This window comes from Panthera onca, chromosome E2, assembly GCF_046562875.1.
Source record: "Panthera onca isolate mPanOnc1 chromosome E2, mPanOnc1 haplotype 2, whole genome shotgun sequence".
Classification (NCBI taxonomy): Eukaryota; Metazoa; Chordata; class Mammalia; order Carnivora; family Felidae; genus Panthera; species Panthera onca.
The window spans coordinates 43,682,940-43,700,149 of record NC_138353.1 but is presented as its reverse complement, the minus strand read 5'-3'; the positions used below and the strand labels follow the sequence as shown (position 1 = coordinate 43,700,149).

Genomic DNA, 17,210 nt, shown 5'->3' with positions numbered 1-17,210 from the left:
TGTCAGACTGGCCTTCAGAAAGGTTTAGAACTAGTTTCACTTCTGAGCTGGAAAAAGAAGGCCCCATCCTCTGCAGCATCATTTCCAGTTTGACCTAGAAGTGCTATTTGTTGTCTTACTCTGATTTGCAGTCCAAGCTCTTCCTAATGGTACTCAGCTTCAGCATCTTTTCAACACCATCATCCCTGTGGGTGGCCCTGGGCTGGAAATCAACCTCCCTGAACCCAGAAGTCTCAGTTGTAGTCTCCGAGATTTCTAAATTGAGATGATATAAGTAAAAACCCAACTCAAGGCCCAATTCTTATTATTTGAAACATAAGATTTCAGAAACAGGGATGGCATTTCGGAAGAGCCTTGTAGGTAACTGTGGTGCAGAAGTGGAAACTGAGGCCGAGGAAGGGGGAAGTCTTCCCAATAAGAAAAAGTCAGAAACATCTGCTAGAAAAATGGGTAAAGAACATGAACAGACAATTTAGAGAGGTAACCTAAATGGATGCTAGTATACAAAGAAATGTCCCCACCCATTAGCCGTTAGGGAAATCCAGGCCAAAACAAGGAGGAGATACAAATTCAGACTGGCAAACATCAGAACGTTGGAAAACACCAAGTGTCAGGAGGGTGTGGAGGAAATGGGGCTCTTGTGCACCACTGCCGAGTGTAGACTAATACCCTGAAATCCAGCAATTCCACGCCTGGGCAAGTATCCCAGGGATCTTCCCACGCAACCAAGGATGTTCACTGCAGCTGTTCATGGTAGCTGTGGGAGTAGGAAATAAACAAATGCCCCTCATTGGGAATAGATATGGGATCTATTGGCAAATAGATCCAATATCGGCAAATATTGGCAAAGTATGGGATATTTTGGAATTATGGAATTATTGTGCAGCAGTTCAAAACAATGAAACAGACCAGAGGTCAATACACAAAGGACCTCTGGACCAAATTTGACTTGTTGCCTGTTTTTGTGCAGCTTGGCTCATGAGCGGAGAATGATGATTACATTTTTTAGTGGTGGGGGAAAAAAAATCAAAAGAATATTTTGTGACACATAAAAATTGTATGAAATTCAAATTTCAGCATCCATGAAGTTTTATTAGAAATACAGCCATACTCATTCATTTATGTATTGTCTGTGGCTGCTTTTGCACTACATCAGCAGACTTGAGTTGCTGCAACAGAGACCATATGGCCTACAAAGCCTAGAATATTTACAGGTAGCTCTTGACAGTAAAACTTTACTGACTTCTAAACTAGACAAACACAAAGAAACCTGAATGAATCCACAAATGTTATAGCTAAATTTAAAAAGTAAGTATCAGGCCACCTGGCTGGCTCAGTTGGTAGAGAGTCTGACTCTTGATTACAGGGTGGTGAGTTCAAGCCCCACGTTGGGCATAGAGCTTGCTTAAAAAAATAAAAGATGAAAGAGAACAACGACAATAAAGTAAGTATCGGTTTATCCATTCCTGTGTAACAAATTACCAAAAATCCTAATGACTTAAAACAAGATAAACATTTATTATCCTACATAGTTCCTATGGGTCAGGAATTTGGGAATGGCTTGACTGAGTGGTTTTGGCTTGGGATCTATCATGAGAATGCAGTTAAGATGTCGCTGGGGCTGATGTCATCTGAAGGCTTGACTAGGGTTTGAGCATCATTCAAGGTGGTTCACTTACATGGCTGGAAAATTGGTGCTAACTGTTGGCAGGAGGTCTCATTTCCTCTTAGACCTCTCCATAGGTCTGCTTCAGCGTCTTCACACCGTGACAGCTGGCTTCCCTTAAGGTTGGTGACCCAAGAGATGGCAGGGAGGATGTTGCAATGTCTTTTATCACCCAGTCTTGGAAATCACACACTGTTACTCTTGCAATATTCTCTTTTGAGTAGGGTCAGCTCTGTTCAATGCAAGAAGGGACTGCTCAAAGATGTGAATACCAGGAGATTTACTGGGAACCATCTTGGAGGCTGGCTACCACAGTAAGAAATAGAACGTGATCTATAGCCAGATACTTTTTAATTAAAAAACTAAATTCATATTAGCAGGAAACAACACTATATATTTGACAAAGCTACATACAAATTAAAAGATATTTATTAGGGGTTCCTGGGTGGCTCCATCATTGAGCGTCTGACTCTTGATTTCAGCTCAGGTCATGATGTCACAGTTTGTGGGATCAAGCTCCATGTAGGGCTCTGCGTTGACAGCACGGAGCCTGCTTGGGATTCTCTCTCTCCCTTGCTCTGTGCCCCTCCCCTGCTCACCTGTGTGCATGCATGCCCACTCTCTCAAAATAAATAAATAATTAAAACATTAAAATATATTTAATTATATATCTCACGAATTGTGAGATCATGACCTGAGCTGAAGTCGGACGCTTAACCACCTGAGCCACCCAGGCACCCCAAAAATATTTTTAAAAAGATATTTATTGAACAGAGTGGGGGAGGAGGGTAATGGAAGTGGAAGATAGGGATAAAAAAAAAAAAAAAGAATGAGTGAGTGAATTAATAAAACCAGAAAGGAGTCTTACACAATTAATTCAACTCTCTTTACTCAAGTTCCCCCCTCCCTTGAAAAAAGAGAGAGAGAGATTGAAAAAACAGTTTCCTTGTCCAAGATCACAACCAAGATCACAAGAACCCAGCCTCCCTAACCAAGTCTGTCTCTCTCTGCCACACTCTCCTTCAATTCAGGGTTGACCTGCAGAGACTTCAGAGAGCTCTGGTTCCTGGCTAAGTAGGGAAGATTTTTGCCTGCGGGGAGGGGTGTGGGGACCAGCAGAACTAGCCTGGGAAGAAAAGGCTTAGTTATTACCCAAATAGTGGTGCTGGTGGATTGCTCACCCTTCCTGCCAGGGTTCTGCCTTCTCTGGAGACAAAGGACTCTCACAGCCCAGAGCCCTGTGAACACCCCCAGGTCCAGCCTGTTAGTAGTGGGAGAATTGAAACTCTCAGTTCTTTAAAAATATATCCTGGGGCTCTAGGCCTTGTGACTTCTTTTATTTATTTCTTTTTATCTTCATAAGCTCACCAGGTAAGAACTGTTATTTCAAGAAGTGAGTTGAATGGATCATTTCTGTTTTACCTCCCTGTGAAGTCACTCACTCGTCATTTCAGCAAATCCTTATTGAGCATCTACTGTGTGCCGGTACTGGGGATACAGCAATAGACAAAGCTGGCAAAGCCCCTGTCTTCATGAGGGGTGGGAGTAATAGGAACAGACATTCGACAGCAAACAAATAAACAAAAAAAAGTAAAGATAAAGTAAAAGAGGTGAAGGAAAGGAAAATTATTGTGTTATCAGGGAAGACTTGTATTTGAACTGAGATCTGAAGGTGAGAAAGAGCCTGCTCACTGGAATGAAGAGCAATTTACAGCAGGTGTAAAAGCCCTGAGGTGGAATTCAATGTGCTGGGTTTGTGGAGATTAGGGAGGCAGGCAAGGCCCAGATCAGACAGGCCCTCGTAGCCATTTGTCAAAAGAGTTTGGAATTTATTCTGGGCATCAGATGGAACTCACTCCACCATCATTAGTTATATGATCTCAGACAAGTTACTTCACTCCTCTAAGCCTCAGCTTACCTTTCTATAAAGTAGAGTTAATAATTATGTCATTGTAGTAGACAGCCTCTAAAGTCCCCCTACAACAACTGTGCGTCCTGGTGTTCACACCCCATGAATGTGGGCTGATTCGCTTCTAACCAGTACAGTATGGCAGAAGTGATGGTGTAATCATCTCCTCTTCCTGCTGGAAAAAATCACCACAAACATAGCAGCTTAAAACAGCACAAATCTACTACCTTGAAGTTCTGGGGGTCAGACATCTGCGTGGGTCTTACTGGGCTAAAATCAAGTTGTTGGAAGTTCCCGGGGAGAATCCACGTCCTTGCCTTTTCCAGCTTGTAGAAGATGCCTGAATTCTTCAGCTCATGGCCCCTTTCTCCATCTTCACAGGGTATCACTCCAACCTCTGCTCCCATTGTCACCTCTCCTTTTTTGTCACCACTGTCCTGCCTCCCTCTTTCCCATATAAGAACCCCGTGATTACATTGGGACCCATGTGGCCAATGCAGGATAATCTCCCCCACTTTAACTAAATCCTTAACTTTATCTGTTACCTTGCCATGTAAGGTAACAAATTCACAGGTTCTAGGGATTAGGACTTGGACATCTTCGGGGACCATTATTTTGTCTGCCACAGATGGTAGGTCAATTTTGTGATTAGGTAATAAAAGACTGTATCTTTTGTCTCAAGTGCTTTTGTCCTCTACCTCCTTTCCCTTTTTCTTTCTTTCCCCTCCCTTCCTCATTTCCACTCTCTCTCCCTTCCCCCTTTCTTTCTTTCGCTTATCACTTTGCGGGGAGCCAGCTGCCATGACATGAGGCAGCCTTGTGGAAAGGTCCGTGTGGCTAGGAACTGAAACTCCCAGCCAACAGCCAGTGAGGAATGAGGTTTGCCAACAACCATGTTTGTAAGCTTTGAAGTGGGTTCTACAGCCCCAGCCAAGCTTTGTGATTGCTATAGCTCTGGCCAACACTTGACTGCAGTCTCATGGGGAACTTGAACTTAAACCACCCAGCTAAGCAGCAACTAGATTCATGACCCTCAGAAACCATGTGAGAGAGTCGTGATCTCATGGTTGAGAGTTCAAGCCTCACATTGAACTCCATATTGGGCGTGGAGCCTACTTTAAAAATACATACGCACACACACATACAGACATAAATACACAGACTAAAACTAAAAAGTGCCTGGGTGGCTAAACTAAAGTGCCTGGGTGGCTCAGTCAGTCAAGTATCACTTTTTTAAAAAAAAATTTTTAATGTTTATTTAATTTTGAGAGAGAGAAAGAGACAGAACATTAGTGGGGGATGGGCAGAGAGAGAGGGAGACACAGTATCTGAAGCAGGCTCCAGCCTCTGAGCTACCAGCACAGAGCCTGACATGGGGCTCGAACTCACAAACCACGAGATCATGACCTGAGCCAAAGTCGGATGCTTAACCAAATGAGACACCCAGGCACCCCCTAAGTGTCTGACTCTTGATCTCAGCTCAGGTCTTGATCTCAGGGTCATGAGTTCAAGCCCTGCATTGGGCTCCTACTTAAAGGAAGGAAGGAAGGAAGGAAGGAAGGAACGAACGAAGGAACGAAGGAACGAAGGAGCAAGGAAGGAACCATGTGAGAGAATGTTTGTGGTTTAAGCTGCTAAATTTTGGGGTGATTTGTAATGCAGTAATAGATAACAAATACATTCATTCATTGAATCAGCATATATGTATTAAGTACTATACTATGCACCAAGTTGTTTGAGGTGCTGGGAACATAACAGTGAATAAAGCAGAGAAAAATCCCTGCTCTTATGGAGTTTACATACTATCAAGGGGAGATGGACAGCAAACATGGCCAGTTATGTGATCTGTCAGAAGGTGACAATTGCTAGGAGGAAAAAGTAGAGCAGGGTAAGGGAGATAGGCTAGTCAAAGAAAGCTTTGCTGAAAAGGTGCTGTTTGAGCAAAGACTTGAAGGAAATGAGGGAGGAAACCATGCTCTTCATGGGGAAGAGTATTCCAGGTGGAGGGAAGAGCAGGTACAAAGGTCTCGTGGCAGGACAATGCCAAACTCTTAAGAAAAGCAGTATGGAGACCAGTATGATTGAAATGAAGAGTACAGAGGGCAGAGTGGTGGCAGATGATAAGAGAAATGAGGTGGGGATTAAAGTAGATAGTGCATGTTAAGCTTTTTGAACCTAGTAGTTGCTCAATAAATTAAAGCCTTTGTTTTCTTTAAGAAGCTACATTTTATTTTATTTTTTAAAGTAGTCTCTGCATCCAATGTGGGGCTCACACTCACAACCCTGAGATCAAGAGTCACATGCTCTATTGACTGAGCCAGCCAGGTGCTGTGCTACACTTTTTTTTTTTTTTAATTTGTGAAATAATCTAAGGAGAACACAAAAAAGGAAAGATAATAACATAATGAACACCCATTTAACCATGACCTACTCTAATAAATAAAACCCAAGAGCTACTACTGAAGCCTCCAACATACCTTCCCATATCCCAATCCTCTACCCCAAATATCACTCACTGAATACAGCGTTATCATTCATATACATGGCTTTATATTTTTACTATATGTGTGTATCCATAAAGAATCTCCAGCACTGTTTTTCAGGAAATAAATAAATAAATCTGATAAGGGATGAATATCCAGAATATATAGAGAACTCCTAAAACTCAACAACAACAAAAAACCAAAGAGCCTCAAAATGGACAAAGGACTTGAATAGGCATTTCTCTGAAGAAGATAGGTGAATGGCCAATAAGTACATGAAAAGATGTTCAACATCACTAATCATTAGGGAAATGCAAATCAAAACCAAAAAGATACCACTTCACACCCATTAGGATAGCTATTATTAAAAAACAGAAAATAGGGATGCCTGGGTGGCCTGGTGGGTTAAGCTTCTGCCTTTGGCTCAGCTCATAATTTCATGGTTCATGAGTTTGAGCCCCTTCAGCTCAGGTCACGATCTCATGGTTTGTGAGTTCAAACCCCACAGCACAGAGACCGCTTCAGTTCCTCTGTCCCCCTCTCTCTGCCCCTCCCCAACTCGTGTACTCGCGTGCTCTCTCTCACACTGTCTCTCTCTCTCTTAAAAATAAATAAACTTAAAAAAAAAACCAGCAAACACGTATTGATGAGGATATGGAGAACTTGGAACCCTTGTGTACTGTTGGTGGGAATGTAAAATGGTATATAGCCTCTGTGAAAAACAGCATAAAGTTTCCTCAAAAAAATTAAAAAATAGGGGTGCCTTGATGACTCAGTTGGTTAAGCGTCCAACTCTTGACATCAGCTCAGGTCATGACCTCACAGTTCGTGAGTTCAAGCCCTGCTGAACTCTGTGCTGACAGCACAGAGCCTGCTTGGGATTCTGTCTCTCTCCCTTTCTGCCCCTCCCCTGTTTGCTTTCTATCTCTCTCTCAAAATAAATAAAAATAAACTGTAAAAAAATAAAAAAATAGAATTTCCATATGACCCAGCGATTCTACTTTTGGGTTTATACCCCAAATAAGTGAAAATAGTCCCAAAAAGATATTTGTACACCTATGTTCATAGCAGCATATTTACAATAGCTAAAACATGGAAGCAACTCAAGTGTCCATCGACCAATGAATGGATTACTGAAATGCAGTATATACAGCCCCTGTATTATTATTTGGTCTTAAAAATGAAGGAGATTCTGCAATATGCTACAACATGGATGAACTGGAGAGCATTGTGCTAATAATGTGAAATAAGCCAGTCACAAAAACCAAATAGAGAATAATTCCACTTATGTGAGGTATTTAGAGTAGTCAAAATTTAAAGAAAGTATAATGGTAATTGCCAGGGGCTGGAGACAGGGGAGAACAGAGAATTGTTTCCAAATAGGTATTGAGTTTCAGATTTAGAAGATGAAAAGAATTATGGGGATGGATGGTTGGTAATGGGTTGGATGGGGAGGGGATGGCTACATGACAATGGGGATATATTTAATACCATTGAACTGCACACTTAAAAACTGTTAAGATGGCTAATTTTATGTTATTTGTATTTTAACACAATAAAAAAGAGAGAAAAGCAAATCCTGTATATCATATATATTATATCCTCCCTATATATAAGGGTATCATTGGTATATCAATTGTATCACTCTATAATTTATTTTTTTCCACTCAACATGTTATTCCTGAGATTTATCCAGCATGATAAATCTTTTTCCATTCTTTTTGGCTGTATAATATTCCATTGCATGCATATATTATAATTTAATATATTAAAATGTTTTGAAATGATAGCCATGCCATTATCACACCAACAAATTCTCAGTGATTTTTAAATATTATCTATACCCAGTCCATATTAAAATGTCTCCAATTATCTCAAGGATGTCTTTTTACAATTAGTTTATTCAAATCAGGATTCAAACAAGATCTATCCAATATATGTGGCCATATGTCTCTTCAATCTTTCATTCTAAAACAGCCTTTTCTTCTCCTCCCCACCCACACCATTACATAGATGGTTAGAGAAACTGGGACATCTGTTTCACATTCTGGATTTAGCTGTTTGGTTTTTTGCTTGTTTTGTGTTTTAAAGTTTATTTATTTATTTTGAGGGAGGGAGAGATAGCACACAAGTGAGGGAAGGGCACAGAGAGAGGGGGAGAGAGAGAGAATCTTAAGCAAGCTCCACACTGACAGCACAGAGCCTGACACGGGCTTGATCCCACGAACCGTGAGATCATGACCTGAGCTGAAATCTTGAGTTGGATGCTTAACTGACTGGGCTACCCAGACACCCCCACACACCCTTTTTTTTTAATGTTTATTTATTTTGAGAGAGAGAGAGCATGAGTGAGGGAGGAGCAGAGAGGAAGAGACAGAGAGAGCAAGAGATAATCCCAAGCAGTCTCTGTGCTGTCAGTGCACAGCTTGACTCAGGGGTCAAACTCATGAACTGTGAGATCATGACCAGAGCCTAAATCAAAAGTTGACCTGAAACTAAATCAAGAGTCAGACACTTATCTGACTGAGCTACCCAGGCATCCTAGCTGGTTGCTTCTGACAGTGTCTTGATCAGATTCAGTTTTGTTGGGGAGATAAAGGGAAGTACAGGAAACTCATGTAGCCCAGTGACCAAACCTCGTGTCACCAATATGCTACAAGTCTACAAGATGGGCTTCCTGATAATGATGTAATGGGAAATAGATAACAAGGGCTGTTATCTATTTTACCAAAAGTGATGTCACTTGGGGTGCCTGGGTGGCTCAGTCGGGTAAGCGTCTGACTCGGTTTCGGCTCAGGTCATGATCTCAGGGTTGGTGGGTTGGAGCCCTGCATCGGGCTCCGCACTGCCACTGCTGTTAAGGGCCTGCTTGGAATTCTCTTTCTCGTCCCTCTCTCTGCCTCTCCCCTGCTCGAATGTTCTAAGTAAAAAAACTTAAAAAAAAAAAAAAAAAAGTGTACCTGAATCTAATTATGAAGAATAAATAGGACAAATTCAGATTGTGGAGTTTTCTACAACTTGTTTGGATTCTTCAAAAATGTCATAAAAGAAAAAATGAGATGAACATTGATCAGATCTTGGATCACAAACAAAACAAAACTACAGCTATACAGGACATAACTGGACAAATTGCGGAAATTTAAATGTATATAAATGTGGAGTTTCTTAGATGTGATAACGGCATTGTAGCTATATGGGAGAATGTCCTTGTTGTTAGGAGACACAGGCTTAAGTATTTAGGGGTAAAATGTCAGAATGTCTGCAAGTAACTGTCAAATGATTTAGCCAAAAATAAAATATATGTGTGTGTATATAAATAACCTGGTAAGGTGTATTGACAATTGATGAATACAGATGAAAGGTATAAGGATATTTATTCATTGCAGTTTTTAAAACATTGCTATTGGTTTGAATTTTTCTTAAAGAAAAAGTTGTGGGAAGAAAAAAAAAAACCCTCCTTTGCTCTCAGAACTGCTGGGCACCCTCTGCATTATTACCACAGGGGCGCCTTGGATTTGCGAGTCTTCACCATAGCTGACATTGACGCCAATCTCTTTTATTGCCGAGCGCTCCCCCCCCCCCCGCCCCCCCGGCGCCAACCCACTCCCGTTGCAAGAGCCATGGTTAGAAGCCCCAAGAGCCCGGGTCCTATCACTTCCAGGCTGCTAAATTCCAAACACTAGAGGAGGAAGAAAAGAAGAGGAAGGCCCTGACGGTCCCCTGGCACCCTCTGCGGTCAGGCACCGCCCCCTGGTGGCCGCCAGCATGCGCGCGGCGTGGGTGCCGGGAGGTGGGCACTTCCGGGGAAAGATTCCGCCCACCCCCCCAACCCCCCAGACTAGCGCCCTCGCAACCCCAGCCTGTTCACCCTGGGACTGCACATTTTAAAGAACACCAACTACGTGCCCAGCATGGTGCAAAGTGCTTAACAGATGTTATCTCGCTTAAGTCTCACATCATCGGCCCTTACAGGTGTGAGTATGGCAGGCCCCATTTTAAGGACAAAGTGAGGTGCAGAGAGGGGAGGGGAAGTGCACAAAGACTGCAAGGCTAATGTCACATTTTTTCTTTCTCTTTCGTTTCATTTCTTTCTTTCTCTTTCTTTCTTTCTTTTTCTAAATTTACTTTTGAGAGAGAGTGTGAGTGAGCAAGGGGCAGAGAAAGGGAGAATGCAGAGCCCAAAGCAGGACTCAAGACCTGAGCCAAGTCACATGCTTAACCGACTGAACCACCCAGGCTCCCCTAGTGTCACATTTTCTAACTCAGGTCCAATGCCCATTACACTATGTGCCCATTACAGCCCAGTTGATTCCAATGATGGTGACGTGATGAGAATTACCACAAAATAATAGCAAGATAACCTACAGCGCTTTGAGCCATGCACTGTGGGACATTAACACATTTAGTCTACAATAGCCCCAAGGGGTAGGTTCTATTAATATGCCCATTTTACAGTTGAGGAAATTGAGGTACAGAGAGTATTAAGAAATTTGTCCCAGGGCACCTGGGTGGCTCAGTCAGTTAAGTGTCCAACTCTTGATTTGGGCACAAGTCATGATCTCATGGTTTGTGAGATGGAGCCTCACATCAGGCTCTATGCTGACAGTGGGGAGCCTGCTTGGGATTCTCTCTCTTCCTCTCTCTCTCTCAAAATAAATACATTTTTTAACTTAAAAAAAAAAAAAAGAAAAGAAAGAAATTCATCCCAGGTAGCTCAGAGAGTAAAGAGTACTGTGAAGGCATCAGGAGACGTGGAATTGTCCAATGGCTCTGTTCATAAATCTTTACTGCACACCTACTAGGTGCAGGCCCCTGAGCTGAGGCCTGAGTGCAGCACAGAGGAGGACTAAACAATGCTAGCACAATGAAGCATGAGAAACTACAGAGCAAGTCTAAACACCAGAAATCTATTATTGAAAATGAGATCCTCAATGAGGAAAATGGTTTAGGATCAGCCAGAAATAAAAGTAAACACGAACAAGTGACCACTTCTGGGGGAAAAGAGGATAGTTTAAGTAAATATAAACACTGTCACTGCAACATGCCAGCAGGGATAACACAATGGTAACACCTAATTTGAGGCTTGGCTGAGCATTTGCTTTGAAGAAAAGTAAAAGGCGCTGCCATTCTCCTGAGAAATTCGGAAAAGGAGTAGTATTTTAGACACGAATTAAAATTCCTACTCCTAATAAACAGAATCTAGCGATTCAATCTGACTCTCAGAGAAGGCCATTAGACCACCACCTACAACCAACTCCTCCTGCTCCAAGCCTGGGGCCTCAAGAATCCCCTCCCTGGTTCTAGGGAAGTCCACTGTTCTCTGGCCCAGCCGCCTACCCTCTCCCTCCCTCGGGTGCCTCCCAAGCTGGCTGCTGAGCACGTCTCCTTAGGAAGGTTCCAGACTTGGGGCCGCCGGTTCATTGCCAGAGATACACCCCTTCCTTACCCGGGTGAGACCCCAGGGCAAAGGGACTGTCGCAGGAGGCCAGGTCTAGGGCCCACCGTGGGCTGCCGCTGGGACTGGAGCACTCTCAGGGCCAGCCCAGCGCTGCCCCTCTCTGCCCACACATTTTTCTCTTGTAGACATTTTGTAAAAAAATGAAGAACATAAAGCTTTATCATTTTCATTAACCACCCCCCCCCCCACTTTATTAAGGTATGATGGGCACACTTTAGCTGTACATAATGTTTACAACATGTTGTTTGGGTACCATTTTTTTATTGAAGTATAATTAACATACAATGTTTTATCAGTTTCAGGTGTACAGCATAGTGATTCAGTGCTCACCAGGATTAGTGTAGTCACCATGCAACATTATTACAATATTACTGAATATATTCCTTATGCTGTACTTTCCATTTCCCTTAGCTTATAACTGGAAGTTTGTACCTCTTAATCTTCTTTACCTATTTTGCCCATTCCACCCCCCACCAACCTCCCCTCTGGCAACCACAGATTTGTTCTCTGCATTTAAGAGCGTGGAGTATCATTTTCATTCTTGCCATTCTTGTTACTATTTTGGTCTGTATCATCCATGAAATGTTGTTTGGACATATTTGAGGGAGAGATAAGGCTGGAAAAATTGGCTAAGAGTTTGAATAAACTGGAGAAGAGTGTTTGAAAAACAAAACAAATACAGCTTCCCCTAAAAGTAGCTGTAGTTTTGATAACCTAGATTAGCAGGGCTCAAAGTGTGGTCCCTGGACCAGCAGTGTCGGCATCATCTGCAGATTTTTTAGATCTGCAAATGCTCTGGAAGAGATCTGCTGAATAAGAAAACAGCAGGCTGGAGCCCAGAAATCTGTTTCAACCAGTGCTCCAAGAGATTCTGATGCGTGTTCAAATTTGAAAACCACTCTACTACACAATAACCAAATCTCCTGTGAATTCAGTCATATTTAAAAAATGAATTTATATTTCCCTAGCCATAACAACTTCTATCTGAGACACTATGGAAAGAGGAGCCTGGAAAATGCCTGGTGTGGGGACAGAGTTTTCCCACCCAGAATTTCTCCTGGAGGTAACAAGTAGTATGAGTTACAGGCACCCAGATGGGTTGGGCAATGTCAAGGGTGTGGTTCCTTAATCCCCACCCCCCACAAAGTGTTTGTAATGAAACTGGAAAATAAAATGAAAGTGGAAAAGGACCAAAAATGTCCTTCCTGAGCCTGGCTAAAGGTAGGAGTGGATGGGCATGGAGGAAAGGGTTACTGTAGTTTGTGCAAGATCTCCCTTAACTGAACACCCTTGAGCTCCCAGGAGGGGTCCCCTGTGTGTTTTTTAGGCTCCCACCCCTCTGTCACTTGTCTTCCTCTCTTCATCCCTTTCAGGTCTCCTTTTGATCACCCTGGGGCCCATTTTCCCTGGCTCCATCTTTTTACTCTCTACCTTTTCCTGCACCCCACCACACACAAGCTCCTGGGTCTCCAGCTGCTGACTCTTCAGCACAGAGAGCACAGAAGTCATCACCTCCTTTTGATCCCTACATAACCCTTCACGGACTTCAGGGGCAGAGGGCAGAAGCGGTGCAGGTGAAGGAGGATGTGCAGAATCCTGCTAGGCCTGGAAGGAGAGGGGGACCCCTGTAGGGCCTGCAGGGGTTCATAAAGCTCCCCAATTTGGAAGCCGTTTTTGTCCCAAGGAAAGGCCACAAAGCCACTACCTTTTGGGGAGGCTCACCACTGCTGTTCTGCTGGGTCTTTGAGTCAGTGAAGTCACCCCCACCTCTGGCTGGATCCCTGAGCCAAGAAATGCCACTGACCTGGCAACCTTTGGGGAATGTCACACATTAAAAGGGGAGGCAAATAAGTACTCCTTTTCTCTCCCTGCCTTTGACTGTTTCCTTGCTGGACTCCTGTGCCTTTGCCCCCCACTCTTATGGACACAGGGACTATTTCTGGGCAGAGGCGTGGTAGGTGAAAGCCACTCCTTTCCAGAAGCTGCAGAATTTCTTCCAGATCAAGTTGGGATAGTGAGGCAGGGTGTCTGTGGCTGTGGAATCCTGGGATTTCTCTAGGCCAGGGCTGGCATCCAGCCCATTACCCAGGTCACAAGTTCCGGTTCAAGCCTGGGTCTCAGATGAAACTTCATCTGTCCACTGACTCCCACAAATAAGAGTCAAATTGCCCATGGTGACTCCTCAGCTGGATTTGCTACATTTGTGGCTATTCAGAAGGCTCTTGACATGTTTTTTTCTCACCTTATGAATTAATGAAATATTTTTATTTTGTTCTTTCCATTAGCTTGTTAGACACCTGTGAGGTTTTATTTTGTTTTGACCATTCTTTCAGTATTTACTCTTTAAAGGTAAAATGCCTTTTTTTTCCTTTTGCTGTTTTTAATGTTTTCTAGTCTTTTTCAACCGTTTTACAATTATATGACTAGTACAGTCAATTGTCTCTGTGGGAGAGGAGGCACTGAGAATGCTGGGCTTGCCTCAGTGAACAACCCTTCTCTTTGGTATCTTGGATCCTCAGTTCCTGCTGCTTTGGGAGCTCTCTAATGCCTTCAAATATATATATATATATATATATATACATATATATATATATGTATATATATACATATATATATATGTATATATATATATATATATATATTTGTATTTTATCCATCTCTTCTAGCTATCTCTAGTAGATGTGTTAGTTTATGACACGCTATTCTGTTAACACTAGAAATGGAAGCATCACTGTCTTGGATTTTAATTCTGTATGTTCATTTTTTTTAATGTTTATTTTTGAGAGAGAGAGAGAGAGCGCACAAGTGGGGGGGGGGGTTGGTGCAGAGAGAGAGGAAGACAGATGACCCCAAGCAGGCTCAATGCTGACAGCAGAGAGTCCGATGTGGGGCTCGAACTCACAAACCCTGAGATCATGACCTGAGCTGAAGTCAGACACTCAACTGACTGAGCCACCCAGGTGCCCCTAATTCTGTAATGTTTAAAGACATATAAATAATACTGTTGTTTTGTACACTTAATTATTTATTCACATATGATCACTTTCTTTGGGCTTGATTCTTTCTTATGTCTCTGATCATCCATCTGGGATTATCTTCCCTTTGTCTGAAATACAGCCTTTACAACTTCATTTAGGGTCTGCTCATGATGAAATTCCTGTTTTTAGCTGCATAAATAGGTCCCCATTCCTGAAAGATTTTTGCTATACACAGAGTTCTAATTAGGCACATATTTTAAGTGAAGATTTCATTCCTCACTCAAGTGGCTTCCCTTAATGCTACTGGGAAGTCAGATGTTACATCTCTAAAGTTAATTGATCTTTTTGTCTAATTGTTTTAAGATTTTATGTACCTTTTATATTCTTTAACCATGATGTGTATAGTTGTGGACTTATTTTTATTTATACTCTTTTGAGTTTCATTTGGCTTCTTGAATCTGGAGCTTGGTAGGTCTTTCATCAGTTCTGGAAAACTCATAGCTATTAACTCCAAATATTTCTTATTTTCCTCTGGAATCTAATTAAACTTATGTTGGGCTTTCCTACCCAAAGGTTTCATGTGTCTTACTTTGTCTTGTCCCTTCTTCTTCTGTCTCTTCATCTCACTGTCTCTGCCCACCAGTTTCTGGACAATTTCTTCCTACCCATATTCCAGTTGATTCTCTTTTATGTGTAATTTGCTGTTAAAAAAGTTGTTTCATTTTTTTTTTCCAAAGGTCAATCTTTTCAATTTTTTTTTAACATTTATTTATTTTTGAGAGACAGAGACAGAGCATGAGCAGGGAAGGGGCAGAGAGAGAGGGAGACACAGAACCCAAAGCAGGCTCCAAGCTGTCAGCGCAGAGCCCGACGCGGGGCTCCAACTCACAAACCGCAAGTTCATGACCTGAGCCAAAGTCGGACGCTTAACCGACTGAGCCACCGAGGCGCCCCAAGTTGTTTCATTTTTAATTAGCTATTTTTTAAAGTTGTATGGTCACTTTTCCAAACCTACTACATGAATTTTTTAAGCTTTTTTGGTTTTGTAGGTATTTTCTAGTTTTTTTTTTTTTTTTAATAACTCTTTAAAAATACTAAAAATTTCTATTTTATACTCTGATAAACAATTCTAGTATTTGGAGTTTTTGCGTATTTGTTGTGCGTTATTTCTGTATGTTCTCTTTCATGATGTCCTACATCTTTGTGTATCTGGTTATCTTTGAGAATGTGCTGGAAGTTACTAAGAAAAGGGCTGTGTGTGAATACTCTGATGTCTGAGATGACAATACCTTTCTCTAAGGGTCATTTTCATTTGCTTCTGTCAACACGTGGACACAACACTAGTGTGGTAAATACTGAAGGTTGAGATTCCTTTACACGTCCAAGATAACCTGAATTTGGGAGACATGTCTGCGCCAGGGCCTTTTTATCTCAACATTTACTTGAGGGTACCTACATTTGGGGGTCCCTGTTCAAATGTGGGGTGATTATTCAGACTCCCAACTTTCAGCACTTTTATACTTGTACCCCTTATACTGCAAGTCCACCAATCTTACAGCTGGAATTGTCAGTTGTCTTCTTCCATCAGCAAATGCCTTCAGGCAAAAGCAGCTTGAGTGACGGATTTATGAAGTCAGTCTGTTTCATCTCCTGGAGTTTGATTCCTAATTCTTCACTCTTCTTGTTAGCTCTTTTGAATGCTGTCGTTTTTCAACATTTCAACCAGCTCAGGTTATTTTGTATGTTAGAGTTGGTCCTAATTACCTAGACTACCATTATTGGGAGTGTGGCCCTTCACTCAAGGCTTTATTATTCTCCCTCCAGCCTGCCTGCACAGGACCGCTCCTATCCAGAGTTAGGGAGAAAGGAGAGCGGAAGAGGAGACGGTGTCTCTCTTTTTACAGCCTTGTTTCAGGGGAGCAGAAACTTACACTTCCTCAGGAAGAGCCACATTTTCTCAGAGAGATAAAATATGGTTACCTGGTTTCTCCACTTACCTACACAATCCCATTTGGTTGAACTTATCCCCATTTTGTCGGGTAGGTCACATGATCGGAAACGGTCGTGCTATTAGGGCGAAGCGCGGGGAGAAGAGGGGCGGGGCCTGGCCTGGGGTTTTCTGGTCATGGGACTCCCGTGGCTGGTGGCGGCCACTGGAAGAGGGTAGCCTGGCCCCGGGAGCAGGACGCTGGGCACAGGTCGCGAACGCCCTTGCTCCTTTGCACTCCGCGCACACAGCGCGATGGCCACGCCGACGCAGACTGGAACTGGGTGTGCCATCCGCCGCCGGCGGATGACGTCAGACACGGTGGCATAGTGCGCCGACGCGAAGGCTTTCGGGGAATGTAGTCTCCAGCCGCGCCACGCGTCTCGGCAGGCGGAGGCCCTCTTGGTGCGCGTACTCACCCCGCTTCCCACTTAGCGCCCGTAAAATGTGAGGGGACGCAAGTGGGCCTCCTTTGACCTCTTTAAAAGGGCACACTTAGCTCTTCCTATTACTAATTCGAAATTTGGTGGTACAAACCCTTCTAACCTGCCTTCTCACCGCCGCCACGCTGTCACATCCCCTTTTAAGATGCTTAACCTGAGGGAAAGCCAATTTGTGCTTACTAATGGATATTGAAACTTACAGTCTAGCCCTGTTTAAAACTCCAAACTCATACCTTACTCTCAGATGGCCGAATGCCCTGCCTGCTCCGCGCATGGGTGAGGGGAG

General features: G+C 42.9%; 1 protein-coding gene across 2 annotated transcripts in view; it reads right to left on the bottom strand.

Annotated features, from left to right (window-relative positions):
• CDH3 (cadherin 3) overlaps positions 1 to 16,760 on the bottom strand; it is a 113,678-nt gene extending 96,918 nt beyond the window's left edge. For both annotated transcript variants that reach the window (XM_078438922.2, XM_078438923.2), the window contains exon 1: positions 16,492 to 16,760. The gene's annotated coding sequence lies outside the window, so the exon portion shown is untranslated. The remainder of the gene's footprint in view (positions 1 to 16,491) is intronic.
• Between the last annotated feature and the right edge of the window lie 450 nt (positions 16,761 to 17,210).